The sequence below is a fragment of the Leguminivora glycinivorella genome, chromosome Z (genome assembly GCF_023078275.1).
Source record: "Leguminivora glycinivorella isolate SPB_JAAS2020 chromosome Z, LegGlyc_1.1, whole genome shotgun sequence".
Classification (NCBI taxonomy): domain Eukaryota; kingdom Metazoa; phylum Arthropoda; class Insecta; order Lepidoptera; family Tortricidae; genus Leguminivora; species Leguminivora glycinivorella.
In genome coordinates, this window is record NC_062998.1 from 31,520,633 (window position 1) to 31,529,066 (window position 8,434).

Here is an 8,434-nt window from a genome sequence, read left to right on the forward strand (position 1 = left end):
CTTAATTATTTGTACATTTATTATTAAAAATAATCCCGCGTCGCCTGGAAGGATACAGTTAAAAACCAGCTTTTTAGGTAGGTATGCTATGCCACACTTAGCTACTTTTAGAAAGTGTACGCTGTACCATTTTCAGAGTAACTTTACAGTCAGTCTTTACAACAGATTGGGCTTTTCCATCTCCCATAGACATTTTCCTATCAGTTCCTATTCCTATCAGTGGCGGCTGGTAAAAATTTCTGCTAGGCAACACTGAGCAAAAAGAAACCTACCTTAACATTAGGTACTTTACGTCAACAAATAAATAAACTTTTTAACAAAAAATAAAACCGCCTTTAAAAATAAGCGCGTTACAAAACACGGAGAAACTAAAAAGCAAAAAATAATAAACCTTTGAATTCAGATTTCTTATCGGATTGCAATAATCTAAACATCCAAATTATAAACAAATCAATTATTTTTGGAGTCGGGGCCAGCCTGCGTATGGTTGGGCGGAGCAAACAGGAAATAGCAAGGCGACGAACAGGTCTGGTACCGACTACAAAAATAATTGATTTGTTTATAATTTGGATGTTTAGATTATTGCAATCCGATAAGAAATCTGAATTCAAAGGTTTATTATTTTTTGCTTTTTAGTTTTTTGGGATAAAATTATCCTAGGTTTAGCCTACATTGTTTCCCCTAACCCTATACAATTATCGACCCCTTTTGGTATCCTTATATAAAAAGGATAACAATCACCCTATTCTGACTTAAACTACTTACTTTTTTGCTGTTTAACTAAATTGGTTCAGTGGTTTCTATATTCGAAATTTATTACTTTCTTGAATGTCGTCCTTCGTCCCTCATTATAATATCGTAACTTTAACACATTCAGTGCGGCTGAATCGGGTTCTGTGTGCACAAGCGTCTTTTGCTACGAGGTGCTCGCGAGGAACCCGCATAACTTGAACCACGCGTTTCTGAGGCTAAAAGAGAGACAAAATGTTATATGAATTTAAACATTTTTCGCCAAAAAAAATTTTTTTTTGGTTTTTTTTTACTTTTTTGGACGTATTTTCACATAAAAAGTAAATTTTATCCATAAAGTTGGCAATTAAAATGAGTTTCTTAATTTCTTTTTCTAAAAACGAATTTTTTTTGAAGTTTTTCTTGTCACATTTTGACATCTATCAATGACGACTGTGAGACTATGCTGCACAATTGCGCATCAGCGCCGTTAAGAAGACTTTTTTACTGAGTAACAATACGGAAATGTTTTTTTTTAATTGGCAATAACTCTGAAACTAGACGAAATCTAGAAAAGTTTATATGACATTTTAGTCTTAAAATATGACCAAGAATACGCTGTTAAAGTTATTTGGGTTCCTCGCGAGCACCTTGTATACATTTCCATGTTATCGGCTACGCCCACATTCGTAACGCGTAGAGCACGCTGGCACTAAAAATGTGTCATGTTTCCTTTTTTTTTAAATGAACATTTTAGTAAATTAGGAAAATATCGCAACTGCAAATTTTGTCGAATGTTCTACCACATGCAGATGCATTCGCTAAATTCGCTTACATCTACTACCTATGTCATGTCATTATATGCAGTTCTTGTGAACTTAAAATAAAATAAATAAAGTTTTATTTCAGGCAACACGTACAGTTGTACACCCATATCAATAAAATTTAGATTTTTATAGCCAAAAGGAATACTTAATATTAAAATAAAACTAAACTTAAAAGTTAAACAATTTTAAATAGTTGTACACTATTTCTTGTTCCCGTCTAGGTGCACAGAAAGCCAGTGCCTAAACAAATTACAACTAGTGTTGCGATACACTGATGACAGGATAGTGTTATTTAAGCAGCCGTCGTCCGTCCAGTGGCACCCTATTTTACTTTTAAGAGGATACGGTAGCGAAAATGCTAAAATGGAAAGGAGCCCCCCTTTCAATTTGGGAATTTTAGTTAAATATACAAGTGTTATTAACTAGATTTATCGAAAAACAATTGTCCATTAAGAACAACTCAGTCAAAAGATATTTCAAAAAAATCTTTAAAATCGAGGTTCCGCTCTCGACTTTTTCCTCCGTCAAAACTTAATCAATCGGAACGAAATTTAAGAATCAGAATAACAATGAAATATTCTATGTCGGACAGTTTAGCTTTTTTGGTTAATTGTTACCAATCTTGAGTATCACACCTTTTTTTGCGCCACAATGAAAAAGGCCGTTTTTGGAAATTTTTGATTGGCTCTAAGAGTCTTTAAAAAAGCTGAATATCAAAAAAATCAAAACGGTCCGACACAGATAAAAATAATAACAATCTGTGTTGAAAAAAACATTGCTCTATCTTCAAAAACCAGGGAGGAAATAGTCGAGAGCGTTTGTATGGAGAATTGACCCCTACCGTATCGTCTTAACTCCTTTATTGCTAAGTGCCAGGTCTCTGTAAAGCAAGAGTAAATAGGTATCTCATAGGTAAGCGTGCTCTACCGTAGACCGCACCATCACACCATCAGGTGTGATCGTGGTCAAACGTCTACCTATTCATACAAAAAAAAAGTGTATTATTGAAACGAGCAGTTTCATGTGCTCTGTCTACCCATTTTGGGAGTACAGGCGTGGTTATGTTTGTATGAAGTCCATCATTTTAAAAGTTATTAATGGTCATCATCATCATCCTCCTTGTGTTATCCCGGCATTTGTCACGGCTTATGGGGGCCTGGGGTCCGCTTTGACAACCATTCCCAAGATTTGGCGTAGGCACTAGTTTTTACGAAAGCGACTGCCATCTGACCAACCCGAAGGGTAAACTAGACCTTATTGAATTAGTCCGGTTAAAAGTTATTAACGGTATTATAATAAAACTTGGGGGGTCTCATTCTGATTAATTTTGTATTAAAACCTCCTTAAGCTACTCTTAACTACATCGCCTTGAACAATTACGTTTCAAATCAAGAATAGGTACCTACTGTAAATCTGCAATCCTAATTAATTACCCTAAATTGTGTTTGTTAGGATTCATAATACTATTTGTGATTAAAACTTAAATAAAAACTGTGGCCCAACATTTGCTTTTAGATGATTAACGAAAAAAATGGAAATCAGCAAAACTGGGGGCCGATTTCTGAATCTAGATTGCACGATTTCGCCATTCGAAAGTCAGCAGAAAACGGTGAATAACAATTTTTGTAAAACGAGCGCTAGAATTTTGAAATCTAGTGCTATTGATCACTCGTTTTCAATTCTGTTAGTAGAATTTAAATCGCCGGTAGTGGAGGTATGATTTAATGAATTTCACGAATCGGATTATTTATTTATATTTTAATACAACCTAATACCTACAAATCATACGAAAATAAGTAGTTTTATTACAAAACCCAATTCCCCTAACTAATAAGGGCGCTACTAGACGTTCAGAACAGTAAGAGTTTTGAATGATTCACGGTTATTTTCATTAGACTTATATTGACCGGGATATAGACCGTGATTACCTTTTTGATTTTTGTCGAGCTCCCGATATTTCGACGATTTCGATGTCAGCGATTATGAGAGCAAGATAAATGGACTGCTGAGTGATGAAGCAACCTATAAAAAGGTAAATTACGATCCTACAGCCCGGTACAATCGTGCCACATTGACACTGGTCAAGGAGTGTGAACAGGTATTAACTGAGGATACGGTGAAGTTTCTATTGCGACCCAGAAATGTTCTATCGCCTAAAATATATGGTTTGCCGAAAATACACAAAGTTAATTCTCCCTTACGGCCCATTGTAAGTCAGATTGATTCACCCACGTACGATTTGGCAAAACACGTCGCGAAGGTGCTGCAACAGTTGGTTGGGCGGACGGAATCGTATGTGAAGGACTCTCGCCATTTTATTGAGATTGTACAGGACATTAGGATTGAACCAGATGAAGTGATGGTCAGTTTTGACGTAGAGTCACTGTTCACTAATGTACCTGTAACTGACAGCATTGAGGTAGTACGAAATATGATGCAGGAGAATGGCATCCCATCAGAATACGTGAAGCTTCTCGAACACTGCCTCACTACAAATTATTTTCTGTTTCGCGGGCAATATTACATACAGGCAGAGGGAGTAGCGATGGGCAGTCCAGTGGCACCAGTTGTGGCTAACATCTGGATGGAACATTTTGAGCACAAAGCCCTCGCTGCGCCCCCAGTTCCCGTTAAAATTTGGAAGAGGTACGTGGATGACGTGTTCTGCGTAATAAAGGGTAGCAAGGAGGAAGCTGATCTGTTGTTACGACACCTGAACAGCGTGCATCGATCCATGTCGTTCACATTGGAAATGGAAAAAGATAGGGGTATTGCATTTCTTGATGTGAGCTTGAAGGTTGGAGCCGAGGGCATGCTGGGACACTCTGTCTATAGGAAACCGACGCATACAGATCGTTACTTGCATGCGAGCTCACACCATCATCCCAGACAGTTAAACTCGGTCGTAACATCACTAACCAATCGAGCACACGCTTTGTGTGACTCCTCTCATCTTGTACAGGAGTTGAACCATGTTCAGAGAGTCCTGAGGAGAAATGGTTACCGAGTTAACGTTAATAAACGGGATGCAAAACCCAAGCACCTCACTCATCGCGTAGAGAGACAACCAGCGTTTATGCCGTACGTAAAGGGAGTGACAGATAAGATCTCTAAAATACTAAACAATTACTCTGTAAAAACTATCTTCACCCCACACAGGAAAATTGCACAGTTCTTGCGGTCACCTAAGGACAATTTTCCTCTGGAAAAACCTGGTGTGTACAAAGTTGAGTGCAGTTGTGGCAGTTCTTACATAGGGCAGACCAAGCGCACTATTGCCTGCAGAATTAAAGAACACATTGCTGCAGTCAAAAAGAACGATACTCGCAAGTCTGCTATTGCTCAACATCTCATTGAGTCGGGTGCAAATCATTGGATCGAGTTGCATAGTCCTAAGGTAATTTCGACGGAACGCCACTACATACAGAGATTGGTAAGAGAAGCCATTGAGATTCACAAATATAAAAATTTCAATCGTGAGGATGGCTTCAAACTATCTAATGTATGGAATCCAGTGATTTGTTTGTGTAAAAAACCGGTGAAGTCAGAATTGAACAAACGTAGTGACACTGTGAGTGTAGTGTGTTTGGACAGACCATCGAGTGTGAACGCGACCAGTGGTAACGCTGAAAGTGAACGCAGCCGACGCGCGCGAAGGAGGGTAGATCGCGCGCTGTCTATACAACTTTAACATCCACCCGCCTTCGTCAGTTTTCCGTGATCATGATGCATGCAACTGCGTCGAAATATCGGGAGCTCGACAAAAATCAAAAAGGTAATCACGGTCTATATCCCGGTCAATATAAGTTCAGAACAGTCTTAACACATTTGTAGATTTCTTGTTGGTCTAGTCCAACATTACTTAGCAATCCAGTCACAAATACTACCTATTTACACTTCAATGTATTGAAGATTGATGTTAATCGTAATGTAAACGATCTATTCGTACCACGCACCTGAAAATATAGACCTACCGTAATATATTACACGTAATTTCCATGTAAATTTTTCATACTTAATTTTGAAATTAATTTAGATATTTATACTCGTAGAACATACCGAAACATAATTTGTGCACTTCCCGAAAAGTTTGTACATTTGGATCACGTCTCCGATTTTGATAAAAAATGGTAGGCTGATAGAGTACGTGATGCTGAGCAAGATCCACTAGGTTTCCCAAAATGTCCTATGTAGTTTGTATGAAATCTTCCTTTTTTGTTACCAGATTTTTATACATTTTCGGTAACAAAAAAGGAAAGTTTCATACATTCAACCTAGGACATTTCGGGAAACCTAGTGGATCTTGCTTAGCATCATGGACCCTATGAGCCTACCGATTTTTATCCAAATCGGAGACGTGCGGGCCGATTTTTGAGTCTCACGCGTTCGAATTCAGAAAATTGTCCCTGAAAATAATAAGCAAGTCACCATTTTCAACCAGTATTTTAGTGACAAAATCCCGTATGCGAGATTCAGAAATCGCCTCCGTGATCCAAATGTACAAACTACAAACTTATCGGGAATTGCTGATTTATTATGTAGCACGGTAAAAACGTAGGACACGAATCTATTTATTTGTTTTGTTTTTAAGATCAATCGAAAAACACTTAATTTTGAATTAAACTTTGACTGAAGGTCAAAGGTTATTAAACATTGATCGATAAACAAATGAAATATTATTGAATTGAATTGTCAAAGCAAGAACTTTAAATAACAAACAGGTATTTAAGTTGGTGTTTTCCTTGCAAAGATCATCAGGTTTCCGGTTCATTTGAACCTAAACTCAAATTACCCTATTGCACAGGACAACATAAAGTCAAAAACACATATTCTCATATAAACATAAATTCAAAATAGCCTAACACCGAAATACCCAAGTCCCAAAACACCCTAAAAGTCTAAATTCAAAACGAACTTATCTCTATTATATACTATTATCACGATCGCCTACTGTCATAAAAGCATGTTCTACACGATTTTCAAAATACAATAGTTTCAAGACAAGCTAGTCCCAAAATACCCTAAAATATCCTAATGTTGAAAACTATCTAGACTCGACTTTATTCTAAATATACTAGTATTTTACTAATCGATGACCAGCTTGACCGTGCAGGATTGTCACTACCATCTTGAAGCATTGTGCTGAGCTTGGGCCAAAGTATACCAATTTCGGCTATTGTTCAAAAAAATATATTTTTTTTGTGTTTTCGACCTGACACCTATATAAAGTTCAATCTAACGATTAGCACTTGTGAAAGAATGGAGTGTTTATTTATATTTTTTGAAAGTATTTTTTCATAAATTTATATTTTGATTATGTTTTTATTTCCGCTACCCAACGGTTGACTGGTAGAGATCGCTCTTTAGCGATAAGACCGCCTGTTGTCTGCCTCTATTTATAATTATTTGTTTTGTCTCCACTGTATCTTTTGCTGAGGTGTGCCAATAAAGAGTATCCTATTTATCTATCTATCTATCTATGTATTGCAGTTTGGAGTGAGCAGCATCTTCAGCCGTGACGCCGAGCTGTCAGGAGTGTCTTCAGCGGAGGGACTCTTCGTGCAGGAGTTGGTGCAACACGTCGCGGTTCGCGTCGACAACACCGACACGTCTGCGACACAACTCTCAGGTACTTGTTACATCGTACTTGCCTAGACGTCTAGTTGGAAAGTAATGGCAAATGTATGAAGAGATCACCCGATATTGTAGGGCATTTTCGCGAAAAAAGTAAAAAATGTTTTTTTTTTCCGAAATAGGTAAATATAATGTTTTTCTTACGCAGAATCACAAGCCCTTTTCACAAGTCCTATTCGTTACTATTTTTCAAACCCAGCGGTTATAAAGTGGAAAGTATGCAAAATAATAGAACATTTTGAGACTACTTTTTTGTCTCTCGTTTTTTTTTATCCTAGATCGAAAGGGCTCGTGATTCTGAGTAGGAAAAACATAAAATGTACCTACCTTAAAAAATTTTTTGTTTGGTGATTCTTCTCGCGAAAATGCCCAGAAAGTACTAGAAACATCAGTGCACTAACTTTTTTTTCGCACCATTTTCTCTATTGTGTCATACAGTAAATTTCCAAGCTTACTACTTATAGTCAATGTTTGAAGGATTATACAAAAAAAAGTTCATAATTAAGCGTTTAATTTACAGCATCCAACGCGGTTCAAGAGTCCCTCAAGAACATCCCATTGTCCAGCATCAAAGAGCCCCGCCGCTTCAGCGTCGACCGACCGTTCATGTTCTTCATCATCGACCGCCTCGACAACTTGGTCGTCATCGCTGGAAAAGTCATTGACCCAGAAGCACCAACGCCGTTCGAAATTTAAACAACTTATATTATTTTAAGAAACAAAAGACTTAATTTTTTATGACTATTTTCAAGTTCGATTCAGGAGTAAGCCGTTAGTCAATTGTTTGTTTATAAAACCTTTTTCTCTATTTGGAACATGATTATGTTTCGCTGTGAATTTAATGTACTGTAATTGTCTTTAATTTTAAATCTACAACAAAGCAAACCAGAAGCATTTGGTAATTGAAAGTACACAGCGTAGGTTTAAGTAATTAGATTAAGATTATTTATTTTAGTGGCAGTTGTGATCGTGATTAAGATTATATTTATTTTTATTGAAATACAGTTTAGTTTTTATGCGCCTAACTACCCGTCCCAGTTTTTAATAAAAATAAATACCTTATTCAACCAACAGAGCTTTAAATGGCATCATACATTATTATATATTCTTATTTATTTTAGATAATTATATTAGCAAGAATTTTGTTTGCATATTTTCATTGGATTATGACATTTATGACTTATAAACATTCATTTTTTATTACTTAGGTACTTATACTTATATTTGTATTCCATGTGTTAGAA